Source organism: Rattus norvegicus, chromosome 11 (assembly GCF_036323735.1).
Source record: "Rattus norvegicus strain BN/NHsdMcwi chromosome 11, GRCr8, whole genome shotgun sequence".
Lineage (NCBI taxonomy): Eukaryota > Metazoa > Chordata > Mammalia > Rodentia > Muridae > Rattus > Rattus norvegicus.
Window position 1 is genome coordinate 78153787 of NC_086029.1, and position 12187 is coordinate 78165973.

Genomic DNA, 12187 nt, shown 5'->3' on the forward strand with positions numbered 1-12187 from the left:
CTCTTTCTCCTTCTTCTTCTTCTCCTTCTTCTTCTTCTTCTCCTCCTCCTCCTCCTCCTCTTCCTCTCTTCTCTCCCTGACCCCTTTCTCCCTCTTTCCTCTTCCCCCTCCCCCTTTGCTCTAGCTGCTTTAATCCTTCATTCTCAGCTCCTGGCTCCCTTACTTACCCCTTTGACTTTTAATAGCACTCTTCAGACTTGTTTTTCTGAGCTCCTGCAGCCCGCCCACCCCAACCAACTCACTCTCTGCTTTCTGCCACACCCCAAACCCCGCAGGCCTGCCACATGGCTCTGTGTGGTTCAGGCTGAAAAGTGGGCCAGGGTGCTTGTTCTCTCCCACCGACGTGCCTAACTCCAGCAACGATGCTGCTATGGGTACTGCCTGACTCCCTCTAATATGGTATCACTCTTCTCTTCCTGCTCTACTTTTAAGGTATACACCTTCTACCAATACTTGCCAAAAAAAAAAAAAAAACAAGCGGGGGGGGGGGAAGGGGGGCGGAGGAATGGGGACCGGCTGCCAGAGCACACGACCCACAGCATGGCAGAGCAGGCCCCTCCCCCACACACTGCATCTAGGCGAAAAGAGCCCACCAGGCAAAGACAATAGATAAGATCTTACTGCTGAGAAATCTTTAACCCAAAATTCTTCGTGCTTCTCTATTTAAATGTTTATTTTTCTTCCTAGCATTCATGCCTTCTATCCTAAAATTGTCCTAATATTTTTCAATTTGTTTAAAATTTCTTTTAAGTTTCAAAGATCATATTTAATCTACTCCCATAGGTCAAACCAACTATGCTGATAATCATTATTTAATCCTTAATTAGCAACTAGTTTCCTTTTACAGACAAGCTGTATCCCAAATACATAATTAACATGGTATTTTCTTCCTCAGCCATCCAAAGCAGATAAATCCTCAACTTTTTCCTCTGATTTCCTTAATATAACACAGATCCAGGGCTAAACTCCTCAAGCAACCTTGCTTTTTTTTTTTTTCAGGACCATAACTGTTGGTATTCTGTCTAAGCTCCACCCCCACAGCTACCTGGCAGCCCCACAGTTGCCTGGCAACAGCCAGCCCAACAGCCAGCCTTGCCTGACTATATAAGGGGCTGCTTGCCCCCCCCCCCCCGCCCCTTACTTCTCTTGCTCTCTCTTTGCTCTCTTCTCTTCCCTGCTCTTCCCCTCTTCCCTATCCTGTCTCTTTACACTCCCCCTTCCCCTCCAAGTTCTCATGGCCAGCCTTTGTTCCTCCCCGCTTCTACTCTTCTCTCATTAAACCTCTCCACACGTAACCATACTTATCTGGGCTCCAGCCGAGACTTCTATCCCAACATTGGTCCTAACGATAGCAACAGACCATAATGTGCTCCCAAGCAAACTGTTCCAAGCTTAACATACACGACTCGCTACCCTGTTGGGGTTCTGCTCCTCTGTTGTGATTACTCTACAGTTTTATCTCTACAAAAGGGGAAAAGACAGCACTGCTGCTGAAAGATCCTGTTTGATATTAGTGCAGCCATTTCTTAAGAATGAGAATCTTTTAAGCTGACCCTTGCTTAGCCCCTAGACATTAGACAATAGACCAGAAAGTACAGAAAACACATTCCCACCCACTCTCTAGGAAGCTGCCCGACCATAAGAACAGATGGTATAGATTACTACAGGACAATTACAAGGCAGGAAACATCTCCGGGAAGCTGACTGGCCACTATAGATTGTGCTGCAGGACGAAAAACATTTGTCAAGTTAGATGTTCTTGGTACTGACATAGCTGTGCTGACATAGCTATAGCCTTGTCCTGGGAACCCCAGGACAGGAAAACATATATCAATTCAGACATCCTTGGTACTGAAATGGCTGCATTGATATGGTTGCAGCCTTGTCCTGGGAACTCTGTCCCCGCCAGCGGGGACCCAGTTATTCAGGGTCCCGAAGGGGCGCTACCCTTGGGCCTAAATGGGGGGCGAGAGAAGAAGGAGACCAAGCAAGATTCTGTTGTCAAGGTCTCGTTTATTGGGGTGAACGTTACAGCTTTTAAGGCTTTCAGGTAGGGGGAATGACCTTTGTGAAACATGAAGGAGGGGGAGATGAGGCAGTGATAGCTGGAGGCAAAGAAGTCAGGCGATGCGGTCAGGTGGTGGAGACACTGGGTGTTGACTGAGGAGATAACTGGTATCTACTAAGGGAGCTGAGGCATCCCTTGAATGTTATCTTCCTGTGCCATAAATTCATGGGAGAGGCTTTGTCCAACAATCTTAAGACTTATGGCAGTCATCTTAGGGGTGAGTCTTTGTGGCCAAACAACCCAGAGTCACTTTGAACCATGCAGTCAAAAAGCGGCTAGGCCCAAATCCAATATGGCTCCGTGCAGAACTCCAGGACGGAAAACATCTGCCTGGTCAGATATCCTTGGCACCGGAATAACTGAGCTAATGAAGCTGTGTGACTATATAAACTATACATTTCTGCTGTTTAAGGCTCTTCATATCCCTCCTGTGTGAGGACCGTGTTGAGCCCCAGTGCATTGGTATCCCAAAGTAAACCTCTTGTTTTTACATCAAGACTGAGTCCTGTGTGTTTGTGGGGTGGTGGGTGTCCTCGGGATTGGAGCGAGAGTCTCCTCAATCTGAGGGTCTTTCATTGCCACAGACCAGACAGAGACCCAGATGGAGCCTGCCCAACCCACCATCTCCGTGAACCTGCCAGCAGCAATGAAGCTGCCTTTGTCCAGACACACCATCTGACTAAAGACTTCTGAGACAGACACTGAGACCCACAGATGACAGCCTTGGGACCTTCCACCAACAGATGAACCTTCTTGCCTGCAAACTTGAGGAAACTTAAATGATGTCTATGGAAAACCAATGTTAATACCTCACTAACTATTCAACCCACTGAACAATTTATTTCTTCAATAGCCCCTTGTCTTCCTAGCCCCCACCCTTTGTTACCTCTCTGACTTAGTTGTGTTTTATTTTGATACTTACTCCCCATCCAACCCAAATTTTCACTACAAATAACGTAAGAGACAGTTCCTCCGATGACTCCTCTCCTTTAAGAAAAGAAAAGGAAGAGCTGTGGGACAATAGGCTGAGCAGGTTCAGAGTCCCTGGCACCCAGGCCACATGAGATGGTAGGTGGCTCCCTTATCCCTGCCAGATTCCTGACCTAGAACACGTGACCACACTCCCCACATCAGTCGTGTAGCCCAGAACAGAGGTCACCATGCTAATGAGATATCTAGAGGCCCTGAGGGTTTAGCCAAATCTTCTCCTCCTGGACATTCCTTCCTGCAAAAGGTATTTAACCTCTGGTCCACCCTGAGGAACTGGTATGCATGTATTTTCCACAATGAACAATCAATAAATGGTATGGATAAACATGAGCTGTCTCTTCCATCGAAACCACCATGGAGAGCGTGGAGAAGGCCCTTGCTCCAGAGCACAGCCTAAGTCTCCTGTAGAAGGCCTCTCTGTGTTTCTAGACAACCATCACTAAACTAAGGACAAGTACTACCAACGAGCTAAGCCAGAACTGCCATTTCCCCTGGCCCTGGTCTAGTTGCTATTCTCAGCCATGAGCTCCCAATAGTCCTGGCTTCATTGCAGGCCCATGGACCCCTGATCCTTTGTTCCCAACTCCTCTGTGCAGCACCCCAGCAGCAACAGGATTCCTGAGAATCAGAGAACCCCAACTTCAGCCTGCCTCATCTTAGACTGGGTTCTCCCACCCCCTGAGCTTCCCTAAAACCCAGCACCCAAAGGCAGCAGAACAGGGAGATGCATTCAGGCACTGAATCTAATAGAAGAGAAAGTGGGAACAGCCTTGAACACATTGACCCAGGGGAAAATTTCCTGAACAGAACACCAATGGCTTAGGCTCTAAGATCAACAATTGACAAATGGGACCTCATGAAACTGAAAAGCTTCTGTAAGGACATTGTCAATAAGACAAGCTGGCAACCTACAGATTGGGAAAAGATCTTTACCAACCCTACATCCAATAGAGGGCTAATATCCAAAATAAAGAAAACCAAATAACACAATTAAAAAATGGGGTATAAAGCTAAACAGAGAAATCTCAACTGAGAAATCTCAAATGACTGAGAAGCACCTAAAGAAATGTTCAACTTCCTTAGTCATCAGGGAAATGCAAATCAAAGTGACCCTGAGATTCCACCTCACACCAATCAGAATGACTAAGATCAAAACTTAGGCGACAGCAGATACTGGCATGGATGTGGAGAAAGAGGAATTATTCTCTATTTCTGGTGGGAATACAAACTGGTACAACCACTTTGGAAATCAGTCTGGAGGTTCTCAGAAAATTGGGAATTGCTCTACCTGAAGACCCAGCTATACCACTCCTGGGCATATACCCAAAAAATGCTCCAACCTCTAACAAGGACACATGCTCCACTATGTTCATAGCAGCCTTATCTACAATAGCCAGAAGCTGGAAACAACCCAGATGTCCCTCAAAGGAAGAATGGATAGAGTACCTCCTCCTCTAAGTCTGATTAACACTTTCTGTGTGAGGAGACACCTCACTGTCATTGTGATTAGTGGTTTCAACCATAATTTTCATGTCTCTGTTAGCCACATGCACAGGTCTTTTGCCCATTTTTTCATTGGGCTCTTTGTTTTACTAGAGGGTTGAGTTCCTAATCAATGTTGCATATTAATCTCTTATCAGGTGTGCATCTATAGACATTTTTTCTTAGCCCATAGATGTCTAACACTGTGTGGGACTACTCCCATGTGCTCCCATTTATGCACTGCTTCTGTTGCCTGTGTTTTGGGGGATCAAATCTAAGCAATACCCCCCCAGACCAATGATGTCATGCCCATGTTTTCTTTTATTTTAACTTTGAGAAAGGGCCTCATTGAGTTGCCCAGACTGCATTTGAATTCATTCTGTAGTCCAGCTGGTCTTGGACTTACAGCCCTCCTGCCTTAACCTTCCACATAGTTGGGACTGAATGCTTATGCCACCAGGTATGACTCATATTTTAATTTTGACAGATATTACATTAAACTTGTAGATATCCTTGGGCCATAAGACTATGTACCTCATTCATGAGCCCAGAAGACCGACCAGGAGCAGACTTCGATGCAATCACGTTAGGGTCTCTTTATTACAAACTCAAGCTTGGGCTTACTCACCGCCTAGGAGAAGCAGCCCTGAACTCTTATCGAGACAAGGTCTTATAGGAAGTGGGAGTGAGTGAGGGGTGCCCATCCTGGCAAGCATCTAATTGAATGAATATTGTAAGCTGACAGGCAGGTGCTCTAAAGCAAGACCATGAAGAATCACAAATGGTCTGAAAATACAACTGAAACAATCAGACTAATTTTCAATTGACTGTTGCTAGGGAGAGACTCAGTCCAAGGACAAGTCCTAAGGTCCTTCCTGGTACTTGGGTACAGCTTGGGTTCAGCTGAAGGTCGAGTTCTCAGGCTTTTCTTTTCTTTTCTTTTCTTTTTTTTTTTTCTTTCTAAGATAAAATCCAGTCCCAAGAAGGAGTAAGTTTGGCCTCTCAAGACCATTTTAACATTAGTGCTTCGAATGCATGGACAAAATATTCTATTTTTTCTCTATGCATCTCTTTAAATTTTTTTTTCTGATTCATGTTCTGAAGTTCAGGCAGCCTTACCTACCTGACCAAATTTATCTCCTAAGGGTCTGTAGGGGTGGGAAACTGTCACAGTGAGATTTTTCTCTTAATTTATCTTTTGGAAAATTAAACATTACTGGTGCTTGTTTATTGTTTTTGCTTTTTTCAATGTATGGTCTGACTATGCAGCCCATGGATGGCTTGGACTTCACTGTGTAGCCCATGGGGTTACTGTGTAGGCCAGGCTAGTTTGATGTAGCTCAGTGGTGAGGCCATCGGGCCTGGGATTTTGCTTTTTCCTCATGAATTGATCTCCAGGTTCTTTTTTATTTACCTGTACAGATTTCCCATTTCTCCATCCGTGCTAGTAGGGTGTGCATGTTGGAAATTCTTCCTAGGTTCTATTTGGGGCATACGATTGTTCGGAGTAACACTGAAGGATGCTTCCCATTTCAGTGGTAGCTGCTGCAGTGCCTCCACTTTGATTTGTCAACTCACAATCGTCCTCAGTTTTTGCATTCAGTTTAGACAAAACGTGATCTACTACTCTTCAATCTTTTCAAACACTGACTTTGTTTTGCTTGTTTGCTGGTGTCCATCTATTTCTTCTGTCCGGGTTCCTGTCATTCCCTTTCCTTCTGTTAACATGTGCTCGGTTCAACACTTTCCACTCCAGCCACAGGACCCAGCAGTGCCATCACTGTTGCTCTTGGAGCAGCAAGCCATACTGCCTACAGGGTTTGAGTGTTCTTTTCTGTTTTTTTACTGCCTTCGTTTTTACGTTTTTTTTTGTGAAGCTATTCATCGATCCATTATTTGCTCTGGCATATGTGATGTCATTGTCCTGTGTTTGTAAATTTCCAAAATTCTTCCTGGTAGAGATTTCTACTTTTACAACCTTGTGATGTAAAAAAATAATAATAACATTTGCATGGTATCAATGTTCTTTAGTTGCTAGACTTCTCTTGTGGTCTGGTATAGAACGTACTGGACAATGTGTAGTTTGTTGGGTCAATTTGGTCAGAACTGTGAAGTCCAGAGGTCTTTTATTGATTTGGTCTGGACAAAATCTGTCCAATATTGAAAATGGAATATGACAGTTTCTTACTATCACTGTATTTCTTTTGTTGATGTTGTTTTGAGACAGGGTCTCACTACCCTGGAACTCATCATCATCCTGTCTCTGCCTCTGGGGTACTGGACAGCTGTGTGCCACCAGTCCTACACCTTACTATTACTCTATTTTCATCTATCAACTCCCTCAAAACCTTTTGATGAACATTTGCTTTATATATCTAAGTGCTTCATAGTGATGGTGCACTTATTGTACCCTCTTGACATACTGATCCCCTCACTATGACTTTTATGGCCTCTTTCATCACTTTAAATTTCAAGTCACTTTGTCAGAGACAAGCCTCAACACCACTACCCTTGATCTCCATTTTTGTGAAATACTTTCTTCTGTCCTTCCACGACCAGTCTTTATGTGCTCTTAAAAGTTAGCAACTGTGGGGCTACAGAGATGGCTCAGCAGTTAAGGGCACTGACTGCTCTTCCAGATGGTCTTGAGCTCAATTCATAGCAACCACATGATGGTTCACAATGATCTATAATGGGATCTGATGCCCTCTTCTGGTGTGTCTGAGGAGAGCAACAGTGTACTCACATACATAAAATCGATAAGTAAATCTTTTTTTAAAAGATTAATAACTGCTACAACATATGTTATAGTTGAATCTTGGGGATATTTTTTATATACATTCATTCACTGTCTTTTTGTTGGAGAATATAAGCCATTTACATTCAGTGTAATTACTGACAGTAATGACTTCTATTGCCATTGTGCTGTTTTCTGGTTGTTTTAAAGATATGTTGCATCTACAAGAAGGTGGAGAACGGGGCAGTCAGTACCTTCGGCACTATAAAAGACTGAGAAATCTCCCTGTAGGCTTCTGCTTCTACTTCAGAACTTTGATTTCTCCCCCAGCTAAGCTAGGCACCCAGTAGACAGAGCTGGGGCTCTATCAGTAAAGGGGATATAAGGTGTGGGACCAGCAATATCCCACACAGCGACAGTGTGCTTACATACATAAAATAAATGAACCTTAAAAAAGAGAGAGAGAGACAGACAGAGAGAGAGAGTACGGCAAAGACCAGATTGTGGGAGTACACAAAAGGGACATCTAACCTGAGAGGTAGGCATGGCTTAATGAAGTGACAGCCAACAAGAGGTAAGAGCTGGTCAGGAGAGAGAGCAAGCTGAGACATTCAAAGTGACACTGGGTCTTGGCTAGGAGCTGAAGGCAGCTCAGCACTGGAAGGGAACAGAGGGGCACTGTGCAGTGATGGCAGGAGGGAGCCAGGGCAGAGAGGGCATCCAGGGCCATTTAAGGAAATCTGTACTTAGCTTTAAGGTAGTGAGCAGTCATTGGGGGGGCTTTATATGGGACAGCTTTTGCTTGCTGGAGTTTTAAACTAGAGTGAAAACAATTCATTCAGTAGCAATTATTTCTGAGTACCAATGGACTAGCTATCCCCCCATAGTGAATCTGGAGACAGTCACCCAGGCCTTGTCCTCTCCGCTCCATAAGTGTACCCTCAAGCGTCCACTGCATCTAGGAGCAGGCTGCTTAAGTCCTCCCCCACAACTGCTTGAGAATTCTTATAAAATGTTGAAGGAAAAAAACAGAGGAGAGTTTTCTTAGATTCTAGCAAACTTTATTCTAACTGGAACAGCCATTCTCAACCTGTGGGTTTCAACTCCCAACCGTTTCACCAGGGGGGTCACCTAAGACCATCTGCTTATCAGATATTTACATTATGATTCCTAACAGTAGCAAAATTATAGTTATGAAGCAGCAGTGAAAATAATTTTATGGCTGAGGGTCACCACAACATGAGGCGCTGTATTACAGGGTCAAAGCATTATAAAAGTTGAGAACCACTGAGCTAGAAGTACATAACTTTAAACTGCTATAAATATGTCACTGAAGTTGATAAAACAGGTAGCTTGGTAAGACCAATAAAATGCAGGATGTAAAAATGATAAATCCTAAAACCTTATAATTAAAGCCTCAGGGGCTAAGGAGATGGCACAGCTACAAGTGTTTGTTGTACAAGAAGAAAACCTGTTTGATCCTCAATTGGGAATGTTAGGGCAGGACCCTGGGACTGGCTGGCAGTCATTCTATCTGATTGATGAGCTCAAGGCTCAGTGAGAGACCCTGTCTCAAAACACTAAGATGGAGAGAGGGTAAGGAAGACACTAGACATCGACCTCTGGTCTCCACACAGACACACACAGAAACGTGCAGAAAAGCAAACCTTAAATGTTGTCTTTGGGCCACCGTAGTACTTATTTCTGAGAACCAAGGTAGAAAGGAGCATGGGCTGCACGTAGTAACACACACTTTTAACCCCGGGTCTCAGGGACCGGGGCAGGATGATCACTGCAAATCTGAGGCCAGCCTAGACTAGCAAGACTCTGACTCACATTGCGGATCATGCCTTTAATCCCAGCTCTCAGGGTGCAGAGGTCGGCCAGTCTCAGAGTGCAAAGTCAGCCTAGTCTATATAGTGAGTTATAGGCCAGCAGCAAGGCATGTATAGTAAGACCATATCTAAGGACACATGCGCACAGACACACACACACACACACACACACACACACACATACACACACACATGCATGCACTTGCATGCACATACACATGCTCAGTTCATTAAACTCCCAAAAGAACAGAAGTCCAAATCATAAGTTGTATCACATCTTTACACAAAGTATTTATTTACTAAATCATCAATTTTACTTGGTTTTTCTTTCTTCTTCTCCTTTCCTCACATGGACAAAAGTTGACCTTGCTGGAAATGATCATTTTCTATTTTCCTTATTTTTTTTTTCAATGTTTATGCTTGGAATGAATTCTTCTCAAGGGTCTGTGAAATTTAGAGTATTCTGCAAGGCTAATTAAGTATATATACAGAGATCACCAGTCAGCTGTCTGATTCTAATGTTTGATTAGACCCCCTAACTCTAGGTAGCACAGCTACTTTGTAATTGAAATGAATCTCGTTTCTGCTACTCCTGAATATGTGGAACATTAGCAGACTACTGCAATCACAATAGCACAGACCGCTCCATTCCCAAATAGCTTTCGTTAGAGCCTAACATAACAGAACATCCTTAATTACAATACTGAATATGCTTCCATACTTAATCAAGTTGGCTCATCTAAGGCAAGGGCATCATGTTCTCTGACCAGCAACCATCTGCAATCCACTCACTTCCCTGACTTCCTGATTTATATTTTTGCATAGAACTTGACATAAATAAGTGTTTCTTCATGAGACTGTCTTCTGCCAAGTAAAAGCCAAATTCCTCTCTGAATGCTGGTGTGTTGTTTCTCTCAAGTAAAAGCAGCAAATCCAAATTGTGGACGGGCTTTCAGCAAGCAAACGTAACTTCCAAAACGATAAAGGCAGGTGATCTGCCGACCTGAAGCTTTAAATGTTATTGACACAGGTTCGGCGTACTCATTTATACTAATTCACTCCAAACTGAGGTAGGTGCTCAATTGATGGCACACTGGATTAATTCAGGCACCATTTTATAGCTAGAAGGCATCTGACGATGAATCAGTCTGGAAGGCTCATACAATCTTAGCAGAGAATCTGAATTTCCCCGAGAATGCCATCAAGATCCTAGCTGCATTTTCACTTACACCATCCAGACTCTCATCTTATGTCATTTAAAAATTGTTACAGACCAACTCCACAGAAAAGATTTTCAATATTGTTTTTTAATTTTTTTTCCCTCATTGAAAAGGCTATACGGTAACTGTAACCAACTTTTTACCAGACAGGGTCAATGTAGCTCTGGAACTTGCTATGTAGAACAGGCTGGTCTTGAACTCAGAGTCTGCCTGCCTATACTTCCTAAATGCTGGGATTAAAGGTGCATGCCACCTTACAGTCTTTTCTTTATTGGGGGGCAGGGGTGTGTGTGCTGGAGATCAAATCTAGAGTCTTGTTTGTACTAGGTAGGGAAGCACTCTCCTGAGCAAAGTCCCAAAAGGATCTATCAGTGTCTCCAACAAACAGGCAGTCAACACTCCAAAAAGCTCTGTTGATGAAACAGGGAACTCTTCCAGGAACATGATCTGGCGAGGATCATCTTGCTACAGGTTCAGGCTTACCAGAAGCCAGACAAGCCAGAGCCAGATGCTTAATTGAAATCATGACTAAACAGAATCCAAACCGGCAGCACCTATGTCCTCCCTAATCACATCTGTGATTGCTCCATCACAAGGCAGGAGCCATATGCAGGTCAGCCAAGTGCCTCAGTGAGAGAAGAGCAGCATTGGTGGTAGAGCAAATAACCCTTTGAATGTAGCTGGTCTGGCTCCCAGCAGGAAGGAAGACAGGGACTGCAGAACCCGTGGAGATTTAAAACACCATGGCTCATGTGACGATGGAGAAATAGAGCCCGTGTACTGAGAAATGCAAGTAGCCTCCAGAAATAGAACGAGACTTCAACTTTACATGCGTCTAAATTCTGCCACCAACCTCAATGAGCTCAGAAGCAGCAGTCTTCCCCCCGCTTCCATGGACACAAAAGCCAGTGCCATTCTAAGCTGCATTTCAGCTTTCACACTGAGTCCAGTCTATCTGGACTTTGGAACCACAGGACTGTGACACAGCAAATATTAATAGGACTATACTAGGCAGTTAGCCTGTGATGGTCTGTCCCATGGCCACAGAAAGCTAGAACCCTGCAGTACAAAGTTCTTACATTGCTGGAATCCTCAAATCCAACAGGGCTCTTGCTTTAGACATTTACCCCCTTTTCTTTTTCTAGAGTGAATATTTCTCTTTCTATCCATGGAAAACTGTCTAGGAACCACCACCAATCCCAACCCACATCAGTCTTAAATGTAAAAACAAGATAAATGTGTTTTGAGACAGTGTTTCTCTGTGTAGTCCTGGCTGTCCTGGGACTCACTCTGGCTGGCCTCCAACTCAAGAGATCCATCCACCTGCCTCTGCCTCTGCCTCCCAAGAGCTGAGATTAAAGATGTGCACCGCCACAGTCTGGCTCAAAATAATTGTTTCTTTTATGAGACAGGTTCTTACTATATAGCCCAGGACAGTCTCAAACTTGAAATACTTCCACATCAGCTTTCCAAGGTATTGGATTACAGGCATGAGTCACCACAACCAGCTTTATAAAGAAAAACAGTGTTTGTTTGGATAGAATCCAGCCAGATTTTATCATTTTTTTCCTCTATTTATTTTTATTTTATAAGTACAGGTATTTTGCCTGAATGTATGTCTGTGTATCAGATGTGTGCCTAGTGCTTATGAAGGCCAGAAGAGGGCATCGAATTCCCTGGGACTAGAGGTACAGACAGCTGCAAGCTGCCATGTGGGTGCTGGAAGAGCATCCAGTGCTTTTAACCACTGATTATCTCTCCAGTCTGATTCTGCTACTTTAAAATAAACCCACAATGGCAAATAAACTAATCTATAACTCCAATCTATACCAATAAATCTGTGAAACTCAAGCAG